The sequence below is a fragment of the Toxotes jaculatrix genome, chromosome 1 (genome assembly GCF_017976425.1).
Source record: "Toxotes jaculatrix isolate fToxJac2 chromosome 1, fToxJac2.pri, whole genome shotgun sequence".
NCBI lineage: Eukaryota > Metazoa > Chordata > Actinopteri > Toxotidae > Toxotes > Toxotes jaculatrix.
In genome coordinates this window covers 20,380,620-20,397,854 of record NC_054394.1, presented here as the reverse complement: position 1 = coordinate 20,397,854, position 17,235 = coordinate 20,380,620, and the positions used below count along the sequence as shown (strand labels likewise).

General features: G+C 40.1%; 1 protein-coding gene across 2 annotated transcripts in view; it reads right to left on the bottom strand.

Moving 5' to 3' along the window:
- Positions 1–17,235, bottom strand: part of apba2b (amyloid beta (A4) precursor protein-binding, family A, member 2b) — a 56,911-nt gene that overhangs the window by 23,090 nt on the left and 16,586 nt on the right. The window lies entirely within an intron of this gene.

The following is a 17,235-nucleotide window of genomic DNA, read 5'->3' as shown; positions in this document are numbered from 1 at the left end:
GACACAGGGGCACAGCTTTAGAGCAATATCAAATACAACTGCAACTGCATATACAAGAGAGAAACATACTACAACAGAACTGAATTAAATAAAACGTTTAGGGCTAAAGCCAGTAAGCTTTCAAGCTTTTAAGTACAAAGACTAAAACTCTAAATCTCTTGTGTATCACCCCTCATATACTTTGGAGCATATAGTACACTGTTACAAACATGGTCCTCCATTTATCTCTCTCACTCTTTTTTGACTCACTTTGCATACAGCTGCAACATATTCTCACTGCCTGATGAAACAATCTATTCCTGTAATTGAGCACGACAGTCTCTGGTTTACTTTATCCACAATCAGAGCAACTTTTTTTTGTGCCTACATAGCACAACCTTGGCTTCAAATACAAAACAGTGTGCTCAATATATTGCACAGGCTCCACTTTAGAACAATGGACACAAAGAATGGAACCTTTCTAAGCATACCTCCTTCATATAAATCTAGTAGAACACTGCCACACAAAAAATCAATAGTTAAATCAAGGTCATCTCCACATACTGCAGGTGCTCCACATGTGAACTGATACCACAGGGCTTGCAGATGATCAATCAATAAAGACTTTTATTGATTCTTCAGTTGCTTTCTGAGTGAGAATGGTCAACCTGGGAGACAATGAAGACTATTCCTATACAAGGTCTGAAGCATCAATATCCAGAGGGTAGATGTTACTATTTGGCAAACCTTTAGGCACGTCTCCAAAATAAAGACAAAAGACTTTGAAGGAATTTAATAAAAGTTATTGAGTGTATTCTATCATTATTAGTATGTGAGTTCTTGAGTTATGGCAAAAAACGTGTTTTGTGTGGTCACAGTGACCTTGACCTTTGACCACCAAACCCTAATAAGTTCATCTGTGAGTCCAGGTAGATGCCCGTGCCAGATGTAATGAAGTTCCCTCAGTGCATTCCAAGATATCACACTCACATGAATGGGATGGACGTGAGTTCAGTGACCTTTAACCTTTGAACACCAAAATCTAGTCAGTTCGTCCTTGTGTCCAGGTAAGCATTTGTGCCTAATTTGAATAAATCACGACACAATCCCTCTGGCTATGGCTGTCGCCGGCGAGGAAGCATAAAAACAAAACAAAACTAGCAATACTAAAGCCCAGTACCCTTAGCACTAAGTGTACCACTTTCTCCCAAAAAAGGCTAAATATAGGACAAGACCAAAAGGCCAGTCTTTTAAATAGACGATACAGTCAAAGGAACAAGAAGGTATTCATGCATTGGTTATATTTATATTCAGAGCAACCAAGAATGGCCTAACTGTGACAAGTAAAAACAAATGGATAGAAAGTATTAGGTTTACTTTCCCCAGTACAAAAAAGGCACCCAAACAAGATAAAGGTATCCTATAAATCATGAACAAGATTAAAAAAAAAAAAAACCACATGCAAACTAACATCAACACACCCAAACAAATAACAGGATTAGACCCATAAGAGCACATTTATATTACTTTTGCTGCATTTTAACAACCAACTAAAAAAAAGTTCAGAGGATGTGTTTTGTATATTTCCATGTCAGGTGTGCCCTCGGTGCCCTGTCATCCATTTTGTCCCCATCCTCACTCTGCTGTGCCATCCAGTTGCCATAAACAACTTCCCTCAGAGGGATCTTGTTGCTACTTTCCCCCATTTTACTTCACCATAATTACATTTTCCATCACCTGTGATTACACCAGTTAATTAGCTCTGCACAACCTGGGACAAACACATCCGCCCTAAAACACAAATAGAGAAAGAAGCACACACACATACACAAACACACACACACACATACACAGCAGTTGGCTGTTCCTCAGGTACCCAAGTCAGGGGACTGAGATCACATGTGCACACAACATCCATGCACTGGGCTGACTGGTTCTAAACAACACAACTAACATGAAGGTTACTGATCACAGTATATGTGAATGCACACACAGACACATGGGCACCCATGTTCAATACACCTGATGAAATATAGCAACATGTACATGTAATGAAGAAATCTGTTCCTTATTTAAAAGAGCTCATAAAAGCTTTTCACTCCAAACTTTAGCCAATGACTTTAAAATGACCTTCTTCTCATATAGGAAACCGTGTATAGACAGTGTCTCTTACCTGAGGTCCTGAGCTGGGATGTGGTATACAATAGCACCAGGAGCTTCTGTAACCACGGCCCCATCCTCCCTCCTTCCCTCCCTCCCACTGCTCCTCGCTCCTCCCTTCCCCCACCAGCTGCTACACAGCATGGACCTCCCTGACTCCACCCTCCCTCTTTCTCCACATTATATCCCAGCATCCTCCTGTAGAGACCCGGCCCCGCCTCGTCCAATTCCCTAGAGCTGAGGGTGAGGATTGGTAACTATGGGTAACTGCATCCCCTGGGGACTGATAGCCTTTGACCTCCTCTTTGTTGGCTTCCCAGATTCATGAGGCCTCGTTTTCTGGTATGGTATCGTTGCGACTCTTGCCTCATTTTTGTTTATTTATTTATTTATTTATTTTTTTTGTGCCACTACGATTTCCATGTAAATTTGGAAATCCTATAAGTCCCTAGCCAGGTGGCTTTTCCCCAAATCTGCTTTGTCTGGCATGTACTTCAGATTTAACTGTGTTTATTGAATTTGCATGCGTTTGTACAAGAACGGTAATGCCATCATAAGAAGACATACAGAAGATCTGCCCCACATGTTTAGTACCATTAGAACAGATTTAGAAAGTACAGCCAGGCTTTCATAATTATTTTCAATTTGTTTATCTATTAGTCCATTTTAATCAATGCTTACAATCATCCTCTTCAAAATATTGTCATTACAGAGAGAATCCTAATTATTAGTAGTGATGCCCGCAGCTCAACGAAACATCCTTAATTTAAAATAGAAAGTGAAGCTGTAGGGTAAGGGAAGCTCAATGCCTTGCTTATCGGGTCATTGTCAGCTTTTTTGATTCACTGCAAACAACCAGATCTTCCCACCTGGTTTAAGGTCTTGGTGATTAAATGATAATAGAGTTTTGAAAACCCTCTAAGCCAGCAGCTGGCATTCTTGTGCCATCAGGCCATGTGTAACCACACAGGTGGCTCTAATCAGCTCAAGCCAGCGGCTGTTGATGCTGAATTGCCGTAGAAGGAAGTCTGTAACGGGGCCCTACCTACCAATTATTTTACCATATTAATATTGACACATTCTCAATTTGTAACAAGATTAATTGCAATCATATTTCCACTGGAATGGTTGCCTCGGTTGTTTTGATCGTCTCTGCAATGTTGTATGGAGTTGAATTCAGGCTACTGACTAGTAATTTCCTGTGATGCAGGTGAAAAACACATGTGGATGTCTGCAGTAAGCTGGCCCTGTGCTGTAGTCTCTGTGGTTTGTGCAACTTCAAACAGGAAGCATTAGGCAACATTAGGTTACGTTAGGTGATGTGGAGCAACGCAATCAGCATCTGATAGCTGAAATCGGCTTTGACCATGACTTTCATCTAAATCCTCACAGCCTAGACCAAAATGACACCTTTTTGCATCTGTTCGTGTCTCAGATGAATTCTAGGGGACATGCACTGCAGACAAATTTGGAAGTAATATTAAATCTATTGGATTGTATCTCTAACTTTAATCATGAAGGAATTCAGAGTTTCTCCTGAGAGTTGGTTTTATGGGGGTTTTTTTTTTACCTTCCCCATCCACCCCCTGCTACTGATGAGCTGCATAAAATAGTTTCTTCTTGCACTACAACTCTTTTTAAAGATTGCTTTTTGGGCAGTTTTTTTTTTAATAGAACTGGCAGAAACTCGGTCAGACTCAACCTGAGGATACTGCAATTACATGGTCAGCATCTTAAACCCTAGGTCACTGTCATGGCTCTTCTTCAACAACTTTAATGTGTCAACATAAGTCTTGCGTGAAGAATGGTACGTTGTGGCTTCCTCCTGCAAGGTCTCTAATTGCACATGGTTGCGGATGTAAGTTTAAAAGACTGTATCTGAGTGAGTATCTCCTGGACAGGTTGTCTCTCTGCCTTCTACCTGATGCATTCAGGAATATGCTCCAGCCCCATGGGAACCTGAATAGAAATGTAGAGGCTAAAGAAAACACCCGTATGTGCACACATGCACACAAACACACACACACACAAAGTATCTGTCTCCCACATAAATGCACTGAAATGTAGGCAGTGATTCATGCTGTTACCTTCGTTACTAAAAAAGGCTTGACACACACACACACACACACACTGGCAGTACTAACAGCAGCATAGCAGCCTGCCTGCCTGCAGTATCCCAATTGTCTGTTTTGAGCTGCAGCTGGGGACCACTTGCGCACGGCTGTCTCCGCGGACAGACCTATTCATGTCTGCCACAAAACGCTTTAGCTACAGTAAGATAAAGCTTTAAATTACCTTCAGCCACTCCCCCTGTTTTCCAGACACATGTATTAAAAGTGTGCGTGTGTAGTGTGTGTATGTGTAGTGTGTGTATTGTGTGTATGTGCCTAAAAGCAGGGCTGAGGAGAGGACAGAGGGCGAGAGAAGTAGTCCGAAAACAGCAGATGGCTGGGTCAGAGTGTGGGCCTCGGGAATACTAATGTCTCTCTGCCTTGAATTCTAAGTTATGACCTCTGTTCACACCAGTGCATTAGACACTCAGGCCTCAACAGAAAAAAAGAAGAAGGGAAGACAGGACTGATCACAGTGGAAAAGAACCATGAGGACACAAGAGCATCAGTCAAGCTCTAACATAGCAATTCAGGTCTTCTTTAAATGCAGTAAGAGACAAATAAGTATTTCCACTGATCCCCTTTGCATATGAATGAGTAAATTCTATTCGAGTGTGGGAAAGTGATGATCAAAATCAGTGATGTCTCCCACATTCAAAGTAGGTGGAGGGGTGAAAACATGACACAGCAATGACCAATCTCTTCCACAGCCAGGACCAGTTTCTTCAAGGAGGTTATAATTCCATGTTTAAACTGATAGTAAGAAATGTTCACCATGCCCAGATTTCACACTCTAACCATTACAAAATTGTAGACATGCATGTGCATTGTTTAATTCCCAATGCCTCCTTTTCTGATGTATGTTTGCTGCAGGCTCAGCTGTTTAGTAACTACAAGTGTCATCATTTAATGGCAAAAGGGTATGTACACTGTGTGTGGTAAAAGTGGTGGAGTGGGAGTGAAGGCAGTAGCTTTCTGAAAAGGTGGAGCATCATGTTCTCTCTTATTTCAAGTTAATTTCAGTACCGATGCATCCTACAAGCAAAATCCAGTCGCCACACGCAATGCCATTAGCTGTAGCTGCTTTTTCTTTTTGGTAGTTTTGGTAATATTCATTTACCCTGCAGTTAAAGTCTTCTAAAGTTTCTACATAACTGAAAAATTATCTGCATATTCTACAAAATACCTCAATTTTTCTGCATTATGACTGTTTGACGGCTTCTTTGTGAGCCTCAAACTTTTAAGTGGTCTTTCTTGTTCCATCTGCTCTGCCTTTTTTTTTTTTGGATCTTTTATATATTATATATTTTCCATTTCTTCTTTTTTTTTCTGAGGTTTAGCCAAACAGACAAAAAGCTACGTAAACAAAAGTTCTCCAAAAAACATGTTTGGTTATACCAAGTTTCAGCTCAGTATTTCGCTGTGTGGCCCACAACTTTACTGTTCTGATTCACTCTCACTGCTTTTGCTATATGGTGGACTTAAGAAACACTGCTATCATTATTTGGACCGCTGTTATTTTTTTAAAGTTTACTACATAGTCTTCTATTAAAATACTTAATAATTGTAACTTGTAGCTGTTGTGACTGACTGACTGAAGGCAAAGTGATTCAGCAGCATGTTGCTTTGACAGAATCAGGCAGCGCAGATTTCCAAAGAAACCAAACATAAGCTGAAGGGACTTTAAAGAATAGAAAAGCAATATTTGCTAGCTGTGCTCTGAAAAAAAACAACAACAAAAAACCCTCTTGTAACACCAGTTAAACAGTAATGTCGATGTCTGTGGACTGTTGTTTAATTAGTGCGTCATATCACCTTTTATTGTCTTCAGTGTGAAAATGGTAGTCTGTAAGGGTTTAAGTAATTCTGTTTCATGATATTAAAATTGTTCTTTTGTTTAACAGGTTGATCTAGTAATCATGATGAAACCGTTACTAAATACATTCTGCTATGTTTCCGTAGGTGCCTATATGCACACACATATTATTGTCTAAATCCTTACATCACACATTTTCATCCTGTGCCTTTAGAGTTAAATCTTACCTCTGCTTGTGACTCATGTTTCACAATAAAAGGGGAAAAAATGAGACCTGTCTGGTGAATATAAAGTTAAAAGCAGACAAGCAAGGATGGAATATGGAGTTCACTGTGAGTTTCCTGAGAGAAAGTGAGAATGGAGAGAAAGAATCTTCTCTCTTTCACTTCTTTTACAAATGAAGACCTGGCTACCTGCTGCTACAGAGGAAATTGCTGTTTCAATTGAAGAGTGCTTTCTGCTTGGTGCTCTCACTCTCTCTCTCTCTCTGTCACAAAAGAGACACACACACACACACACACACTTCCAGAGAAAACTATGTACAGAACTTACAATTTTGTGCTTTAAAAAACTGACAACACACACAGATGCTTGCATAAATACACATCTGTTCCAGATGTTCTTCTTCTTCAGGGCTCTACTGGATGATAAACTCATCCATACTCAGTTAGACCACATTCAGTAAATGTAGAATAAATTTACCAATACTTTATGGCTGATATAAATTCATATTAGATGTCATTTTAGCACTGGGTTATGGTAATGGTGTAAGTGACTTAATATAGGCTCTTCAAAGGTCCAAAGTGCTTTGGCAGGTGTTCAGTATCAGATGTGGCTGTCCTAAAGTCACTGCTGTTACGCTTTGACTCTTATATGTGCTTTGTCCTTAAGGGCCACCGTACGCAGGTCATTCTTACATTACTTGAAGTAAAATTGTCTGTGAAGATCAAAAGACAGGTGCATATACCTGGGATGAACAGCTATTGAAATTAGACAGTTTTACAATCTTCACTCACCAGTTGAAATGGTGAACAGTAATTATTTCAATAATTATTTAAAATATTTTGCATAAATCAATCAGTGTCAATATCAGAAATATCCCTCAAATCTCCCTGAAATCAGTTGTGTTAATGTGATGCATTGGCATTTAGTCCCAAATAGTCAATATGAATCAATCAGTACAAGGCCTGGCACCTGTTAGCACCAAAAGAAATGTCACACAAGGTCTGAATCAGTCAATCAAATTCACTATAAAGTATCTGACACTATATCCTGCATCCATTTCATGGTTCCTTATTAAGCAATAAATCCAGTTTTATCTTATTTACTATATTCATTCTAGAAGGGGAAAGACAGAAGAATCTGCAGTAGATGGGCAATTGTGTCAGACAGAAAAATGTAAGACATTAACTCTTTTGGTCAAACATTGTTCCAACTGATTAAGTCAAACTGGGATGGGATGTCCATCCTGTGTACTCTGTCACTGAACGTAGCAAGACTGCAACATACCCATTAATGGACCACACTGATGAGGAGTCCATAAGGAGCACATCAAAGAATGATGGAGAGAATCCGAATTTCGGAGACACCAGGCATGTAAAAAAGATGCTGCGGTCCATGAAATCCTACTGCCAATCATCCATCATCTTTATTAGCTCTGATCACGTGATCTTGTAAACATTTAACTGTAGAAACTAATAAATAAATAAATGAACTACCCTTACAACTCTTACACATCATTACACATACATGATCTTGATAAATTGTGTAATAACCTGACCGTGCTGAGTTATGTGGCTTGTAAATAAAGAATAAAAGCACTATCAGAGAGAGAGCGAGAGCGAGAAAATGAGTTTCCTCTCAGCTGTCTCATTGAGATTCAGCGTTTGTTCTCCTTACAGCCTCCCACTCACTTCAGGACGACAACAAGAGAGCGATGCGGGAGACAGGAAGAGAAGGGAAGCAGAGACTTGGTGAGCTGCACGAATGGCACAGGACCACAGAACGCGGCGCTCGCTCCCCCGCCATTCTGCCTGCCAATGTCCATCTCGCCACTTCAAGAACAACACCACAGACACACCCTCCTCCTTCACCCTTGAGTGTTACCATGGCAACTCTTTGTTTTCCAGTGCAGTCTCTCAGAGGAGAACCGTCTCAGCCAATCATCAAATAACCCCTTCTGCAGAACAAATACACACGCACGCACACATTATTCAAAGTGTTACTGTGCTTATGTAGCCTTTTTTTTTTTAGCAGTTTTGTAAACATAAGAAACTGATTCTTTTTTGGTGTAGAGTAAATTTGCTCCCACACAACAAACAAAGGCAGAATGGATACACTGATGGACATTTTCCTCTTTGGGTGGCTCTGAATCATCGAGCCACTTTTTTTTAGCTTCAGGAACACAAGCAACAAGTCTCCATACAGATACACAGTGGTGTAAAACAGTATCCAAGACCCAGAACCAGATAAAACTAAAGCTAACCTGGACATTAAGGAAGTAAACAAAGAAATGTTTACCCAAATTGTTTCTTTTGCTCTGTTGGTGTTTGTTTTTCCGATGATATTTGTTTTTAGTCTCTAGGGATGGTAAGGGTCAGTCCACCAGCTGTATTACCTTTGGTGACAATTCCTCTAGCAGCATCCTCAGGGTAACATTTTAATTTGTCTAATACTTTGGTTTATGGCCAAACACCTGCAAAATTAATGACATTCCCATTAGGCTCAGCTGCACTTTCATGTTTCGTGCTAATTAGCAAATTGATAACATGCTAAACCCAGATGAACACGATACCTGCCTTCATAAACCTGCTAAACTTGCATGTTTGCTCTATTGTTATATGCATATTAGCGTGTTGACCTTAGCATTTAGCTCAAAGAACTGCTCCATACAGCCTCACAGAGCCTCTAGCCTGGCTTAGTCTACTTTCCTATTGACTCATGGTGCGGAACAAACTGTTTCCTGGAGCGCACTGATGTTATTTGTTCAACTGGTTTGGTATTTTGGTGATTCCCTTGCACCCTAGTGGGAGCAGAAGCGCTGTAGCAGCCTATTCTGAGGAACGTCCCTTTACTTTCTTTAAAGGCCTCTGAAGGGATGAAGGTATCTATTATAATTGGAGCTATTTTGCCCACTGACAAGCCACAAATACGCACAGCCGCTCTGCTGGTTACATTTTGTGCAACAAGCAATACAGGCAGACATTTGGTTGCAATGAGCTCGATGTGATTGAGACTGTTCAGGTTTCGTTTTATAGTGATGCTCACATTTTTCATTCTACTTTAATTTTATTTATGGCATGAAGGTGGTATTGAACTGTAGATGGTTATTGTACAGATTATTGCAATGAGAAATAAAATCATGCACTCTTACATACGGAAAACATAATTATTGTACAATCTTCAACATATCAAAAAACATTAATTCAACTTAAAAAGAGTCATCATCTGCTCTTGGCAGGATATTTGAGCTGCTGTATTCATGCTTGAAACTCTGCATGTGCCAGACAATAATAAGCTTCCTCTGAGGAAAACTCTCCACAGGATTCCCAAACTGTCAATGTGTCATGACAGGGATAGTTCTAAGTCTTAAGGGGAAAAAAATAATGAATGTGATTGGATATGATTGTCACAGCATGCCAAAGTCAACAAGCTGGATAAAGAACAGAAGGAGAATAACACTCAGTTTGCCTTTTTTTTTTTCTTTTAAAACTTGTTGCATGTGAACTTGTGGCATGTGATAAAACCAGAGCCATTACCTAGGTTAACTCGCAGTGCTAACACATACTTCAATTTGTGGGCTCTGAGGCTGGTCAAGTGGCCCATGGGGTTAGGTTGGCCTACATTTTAAGAAGGAACATGAAACACTCTGTAAAGTTTGCCTGGCGACAGCCCCAGCTTGTAGAGAGCTAAACACGGCTAAATGTCCCCGGAGGGAGACAGATACTGGGGTGATTTCACAGAATTTAATTGAAGCTGTCAACTGCATTTGGGCGAGTGAGAGCGAGAGCGATAAAAAGCATTAAGTTATTTTAATATGTAAAATTATGAACTTGGGGTAAAACAGTAAAAGCAGCCTTGATATCACATTAACACCCATTCATTGTTGGCACTGCCACCACTGGACACACATCAACATTAGCACTGAGGAAAACATTTTTGTTCCGGATCTAACAAGAAACCCTCTCACACTACTCTCTCCCAACCAGGCTGAAATCTGACAACAAAATAAATGGATATTAATCCAACAGCCAGATGAAAAAAGAAGGGAGACAATAAAGATTATGGAGATTTTGCTAATTAAAAACTATGGTTGTTTGTTCTGGCTGCTAATAAAATGTGGAGTGAGAACATGCAGGATTAAAAAAATAAATAAAAAATAAAAAAAACAACTGTTTGATTTTGTTTAAAAGGGGATTAGTCATTTGTGTGTGGGTGTATTTGTACTGATATTTTTGTGAGGACCAGTTTGAATAACAGACCTTATGGACTGGGGACATAAAATGAGAACCAGACAAAATGTCCTCACTTTCTGAGACACCTTTAAAGGGCTGTTTGAGGGTTCAGGCTAGAAGTAGGTTTAAGTTAGGGTAAGGATTGGGGTTAGATGTTTAGTATGTGGTTAGGATTAGGGGACTAGGGAATGCATTATGTCAATGGGTGTCCCCACAAAGACAGGGGTACAAGTGTGTGTGTGTTTATGGGTGTAAAAGAGAGTCCTGACAAAAACAAAACAGAGCACAATATATTGGTAAATGTCAGGAAATGAGAATTGCAGCTTTTTTTTTCTTCTTTTTTTTTTTACAAAACCTTCTAATTAGTAATTTGAATAATCAGCATTAATTAAAACAGATGTTGTTTGTGTAAAGTCTTTCACTGCTATGCTTATTCAGTCATCAGCATTGTTTGAGACTGAACAGCATACATTGTAAGCTGACGATACTTTCCTGGAGAAGGTCTTAGTTGCTGCACTCTCAAAAAGCCACATTGATTTACATTTTATTTGTTACTAACAGGAATTGCAGAAATCTGTTAAAAACAGTCAATAATAATCTTCCTATCTGTGCTGATCAACTGGCTTTTTCAGTACATCAGCAAATATGGATTTTGACAAATGTGTCACTTTTTTATAATGTAATATCTGAGATCGTTGGCTTCTTTTGATAAATAAAAAAAAGGAGTTCTGTAGACAAAAAGTAATCTAGTCCAAAAAGAAAGTACTGTTCTAGTGTTGGCACAAGTACATTGACTAATTATGAAACTGCTATAAAACTCCAGATAATAATATATTCTACTGTCTTAATTCTGGCAATTAATAGGATTTTGTGGCTTTCACTTAGCATTAGTTCCAATCCTGGAATGACTAAAACTACATAAAAAAAAAAAAAAAAAAATATATATATATATATATATATATATATATATATATATATATATATATATATATATATATATATTGCATGGAACTTGGCAAACAGCCTGCCAGCAGAACAGACAATACCACTATTCCAAACTGGTCTGCTACCCTGACCTGAGATTCCCACTTCATTCTTTATGAATCGTCACTTACAGTTTGGAGAGATGAAGGTGAGAATTGCTCCCTCGCTGACACAAAGGTCCACCTGATCCCTCAGTTAGAGGTCTTTCACAGTCCCGCTTCTCCAGTAACAGCTCTCTCCTTGGGCCCCTAATCCTCATTCTTTGTCAACTTTTAATCAACGGCAGTTATATCTCAGCAGCCTTCACTCTCCTAACCTCTGACAGGTCCTTTCGAACCAGAACAATGGCAGCGGCTTGAAACTGCTGAGCCAGGTGACTTCCTGCTAATGATTGGCGATATTGGACGTTCAACAGCTACCTCATAACTGCATTTAGACTGGACAATGCACCGCAGTATCAACTCCATTCTCCAAGAGTCGGCTCAGATATCAGACCACGGCAAAAACAGTCTGTACTTCTACTCCCACAGAGCTGTCTTCCACACTGTCAGATTCCTGAGAAAAATGCTAATAATATTCATTGAATGTGGTGATGGTCATTGTATTCAGTGACAGCACAGAACAGAGCAAGCAATATTGGGCCAGGAAATATCCCCTTATCTTGTTGAGAGACAGACAGGCTGAGCGGTAACGGCCGGGCCCGCTAATGCAGTTTGGTGGCAGGCACATGAAATAACTTCTGGGTTCAGTCAATCACACAACCCCTCAGGGAAAACAGGAGGAAAATATTCATCAGTTTTCACATCACACAAGTGAATACACACACAAACACACACATACTGTACTGCACTCTCCATCAGCCTTATCCTGCCTTCTCTCACATCTATACATACCAACTTAGGCAACATGCATTTGTGATCGATACACCTGGAAAACAACAGACCAAAGTGTCGGCTGTAATTAACTGTAAACTGAAAACAAAGCACGCTTGGTGCTCAGGCATCCCATGTGTCAATGTTTGCCCCTGAAAAAAACATTCAAAACGCTTCACCTCTTCTTTGCTTTGCATTGATGTGATTTGCCGGTCCAACCTGCACACGTCTGCACATCCTGAAACGGACCATGAGAGCATGCACGCTGTTAAGCTTTGTGTGAGTTTTTGTTTGGTTTCAGTATCACTGCTGGCCAGCTGACAGGCTGAGGATTAATCACATGGACAGCGCCTGTTCGGCCACACAGAGGAGCAGCATCGCTCCTGACAAGAACAAAAGACAGACAGACAGACAGACAGACAGACACAAAGAAGCTTGGTCCCGTGTTGCACTGACATTTTGCTTATCTGTGTGTGCACAAATGTGTGCATGTGTGTGTTTGTGTCTTAGATCTGTATGACAATGTGTACTGGGTGACACAGTCAATGAGTACTGGTTGACACAGTCAACCAGTACATATTGGTTTGTTGAATCTAACTGGCTGAGTATGGTGGGTGCATGTGTGTGTGTGCGTGGTTGTAAGTGTGAAATTGTCACATCAATCCTCGCGAAGCAGTGGCAGGTTGAGGAGGGGGTGTCACACCACCCAGCATCCTTTATGCTTTAATGAACCCAAGGGAAACACACAGAGTCAGGCTGGAATTTGAAACTGGCCCACCTCCACTCCACACACACGTACACACACATAATACACGCCCTTATGCCCCAAAAGCAGCTCTGTATGTTTTCCGTATTCCCCAGCAACTGTTCTTTTTTACATTCAAACTTCAAACTATAACATCCACTCGTGTGTTACATAATAAACAAAGTTGTTTTTTTTTTCTTTTTAAGTGCATTTACTTTTGAGAGACAGAAACACCATCTGTGAGTCTCTTCTTATCAACTATAAAGCTATGCTAATTAGGTTGGGGAATCTTTTCAGATGTGGAAGCTTGGAGAAAACAAGGAGACAATAATCATAGCAGCAAGAGCGGGTTTGACAGAGAAGCCAGGCCTGCTATGTAATAATGTATGATTCAAAGCTATTTTAAGATCGCGGATTGCTAAACCTAGATTTCTTTGGGGAAATCTCACTCACAGTGCTCGGTGAAAACTGTGCCAAACAAGAACGCATTGAGAGCCTCGGTTTGGTAATGAGGCTGGTTCTGGCTCAGTGTTATACCTAGACAAGGTGGGAGAGCATGTATCTGTTCACATTTGGTGTCATCACATTGAGTCTGTTCCTGTTAGCCCTGGTGAGTGTCAAGGCAACACATGCAGACATCCGGGACTCGACCTGATCACAGCTGTCTCTAGATACATCTCTCGCTTCTGTCTTTCTCTTCTATCTCAGTGTAAATCCCCAATGAGTCGAAAGATAACAAACTGGATAATACATTAAGATCAAATAAGCAAAGTAGGAGACTTTCATGTCATTTCATGATAAAAAAAACCTCTAAGACTGACTAATACCCTTTGATAGGGCAAAATCACAGAACGATCACATTAAATATTATGATTTAGGGTGAAATTAATCTGGAACCAGTGATTGTTTGGAATTTGTGGCCTAAAAACTTGTCAATCAAGTAGTCTAGGTATAATTGGCCTTTATTTTTTTATCAATTGATCTGTCAATTTCTTTTAGATTAATATGAAAATACACTGGGGCATGTAGTCAAATTTGCATTAAATTTAGAGTAAAATGCTAATTACATATGATAATTGATATACAGAGTGGCAAGGTTTACCAATTTGTTTGTTGTGCATTTTGTTTGTTGCTTTCATCCTGCCACATTCAGACATCCAGCTCTTACCAAAAGTTCCCTCTTCATACAGCAACATTTCTAGCAATGTAATCATTTGTAGACAGAAAAGCAAAACAGCCTGTCCAATTCTCAACACAATAGAGAGGAAAAGAGTGATAAATATTTGCTGGGACAGAGGAAAAGGGGGGTGGGTTGGAAAAAAAATGCTGAAGCATAGTGCCAGGAAATAAAAAGGGGACTACTGAATTGTGTCGCATGTGCAAATTAATGTAGAGAAATGCCAGACCACTGAAAGAAACTAAATCATGAAGTCACTGGTCTACAGTAATAACTGTATTCATAAGAACTGTATTTATGGTTTCTGCATCACAAAAAACATAAAATCAGCAAATGCATAAACCAACGGGAAGTGGAATATAAAAACTACAGAAAAATGAAGTAGACTGCAGGCTGCACAGATTATAGAGACACAGATCCCAGTAAACAGTAAACACACCAGAAATCTGGGCACTGCAGACAAACAGACTTTAGAACTTCACACAAAAAGACACTGCCTGTTCGCCTGCAGATTTTGATGGTTTCTTGGCTGTAGCAATAAGGCATTAATTCTTTTCAAGCTCTCAAGTCTATGAAATGCATGAGATAATATATGCAGCAAAAAGTTCATGAGCAATTAAGCTAAGTCCAGACCAAAATCACTGACACTTGTTGGACATTATTTTATCAACTTTGCATCTGTCATCTGCACAAAAATACTTTGGTTTACAATTAAAATAACAAGAAGTGATTCTGAAAACATGTTTTACCTAACACTTTGTTTTCCATGTTTTAGCGTGAGTGAGAGAGAGGGCACAAAGTTTTTGCCTAATGATACACGGTGTTGTATAGGCTGCAAATTCCTCACACACTTGTGATTTTGGGTATATATACAAACTTGACTTGAGATGAAAGGACAAATGACTGCGCATGTTTGCAGAGAAGATATAAGTCCCGTTGTAAATGCAGGATTATGTTTTCACTGGCGATGTTTACATTCCATCAGTATGTACAAATTGCTCATTGAGAGAACTGTCGTGCTTTTATTTATTTTTATGAAAGGTCAGATTGGAGGAGAAATAAATCAATGCCAAAGATGGCAGCTTGTAGATACATTGCCTCAGTCATTTCACTGTGGTGTGCTGAGTACTAATTTCACTGCCCCTGGGGATAGAGCCAGGGATCATAAGAGACAGCAAGGACAGAGCAGGGTCTGACAGAGCTCGGCAGAGCTGGCTGACCAAACAGAGCTAACAGCAGCACTGATCCCATGATGACAGAAATCTGGATTATTGCAGCTCTCATTTGAATCCCCTTACATCACATCACTCTGTATCTGGTCTCTTCGCGCTGCTCTAATGCTACACTGCAGACATTTCCCCTTATTCAGTTGCTAAATATTAAGGGTCAGTATAGCTGCCGTGTGGATAAAAATGCTGCCCTTCAGCTGGAGGTTCACCTGCTGAGGTTTCAACGAGCATGACACAAAATCACCACAGGTCCACATTCGATATTCAGTTTTTGGCACTAAACTCTGACCTTCTGTTATCAGCCTACAGGAGTGAATGAAGTGGTGACATTGTCACCACACCATTACAAACACTTGCGGAGTTGAGGTACAGTGAACAGGCATGTCATCAAGCTAATATTCAATAACTAACTCAGATTTATTTTTTAAATACATAAGATCCTCACTGGCACTGTTAATGTTGTTTATTTTATGGTTTTATCCTGGCAAATACTGCACACGTAATCGTTGAGGATCCCAGATATTGATATTCTATATTCATTTATATCTGTTTTCCATTATCAGTGCTTAATTTGCAAGTTTGGAGGTCCCAGGGACAGAGAGGGGCAGGTCAGGGGAGAGAAAAAGTCAAGGAACATTTTAAGTCTAACAGCGCAAAAAAATACATCATTTTCAGAAAGGTTGGTTAAGTGAGCTCATAGGGATCATCACAGAACCAGTGTACACACTAATGGAGCCACCATGGGTTTTGATGATATGTAACAAGTTAGGAGACGACCAGATTTTTTTGTCCTTCCCTTCATCTGCGAAGGATTCAATAAGTGAAGCATAGCAGCTGTTAGACTGAGTACTCCTCACTGCACTGCACACACAAATTCAAAAGGCAGCCATCTTCAAAACTAGTCTACTGCTAAAGTTCCTTGTATGAATCCTAACAGCCATGGATTTCACATAAACACTATCAGTGACATACAGATGGACGGGGACCTATTTTGAGGCTGATTACGGACCTACTCAAGTGTGACTTATGGTTGTGGGGCTCATGTCAGTAATCTGGTTCCGGAGTCACAGCTCCTTTAAGACCACACTGTGGGTCACAGTCTAAAACCCAGAACAAATATCCCCACAGTGTCTCTCTTTAATCCCTTTACAGAGAGCGATGTGGTCAAAATCAAAAGCATGAACATGAAGTACACAGAGAAGTGGAAAGGGATGGAAGGAGTAGGTTGATAATGGGTGATATTCAAGTCACTACAGTGACAAAGGGCCTGGGCCCTTTGCTGTATATCATGCCCTCTCTGTCACCCCGCCTATACAGTCACTCTCCACTGTCTCCATCAAGTAAAGCAGAAATAAAAAAAAAACAGAGGTTGTGATGACTGTCAGGATGATAAAAAAAAAGCTCTATTAATTTCTCTCTCTCAAGGAGGATGGCCCTGTATCAGGGCGGATGAATATTCTAGCAGAAGATGAATAAATGATGAGGGGAGGCAGTGTTGAGAAGCTCACAACACTGTGCTACAACTGTTGTTTTTGCATGCTCTCCCTCCACCCCTGTACACTATGTCTTTAGTCAGGCTCTCTCATGATGATGCTCTCCCTCCTCCTCCATCAGCACACAAGCTGCCTGCTTCTTTCCTCTCTCTATTTCATCTCCTCCTGTACTGCTGCTTATCAAGAGCAGGGTGACATAGACAACATCCTTTACA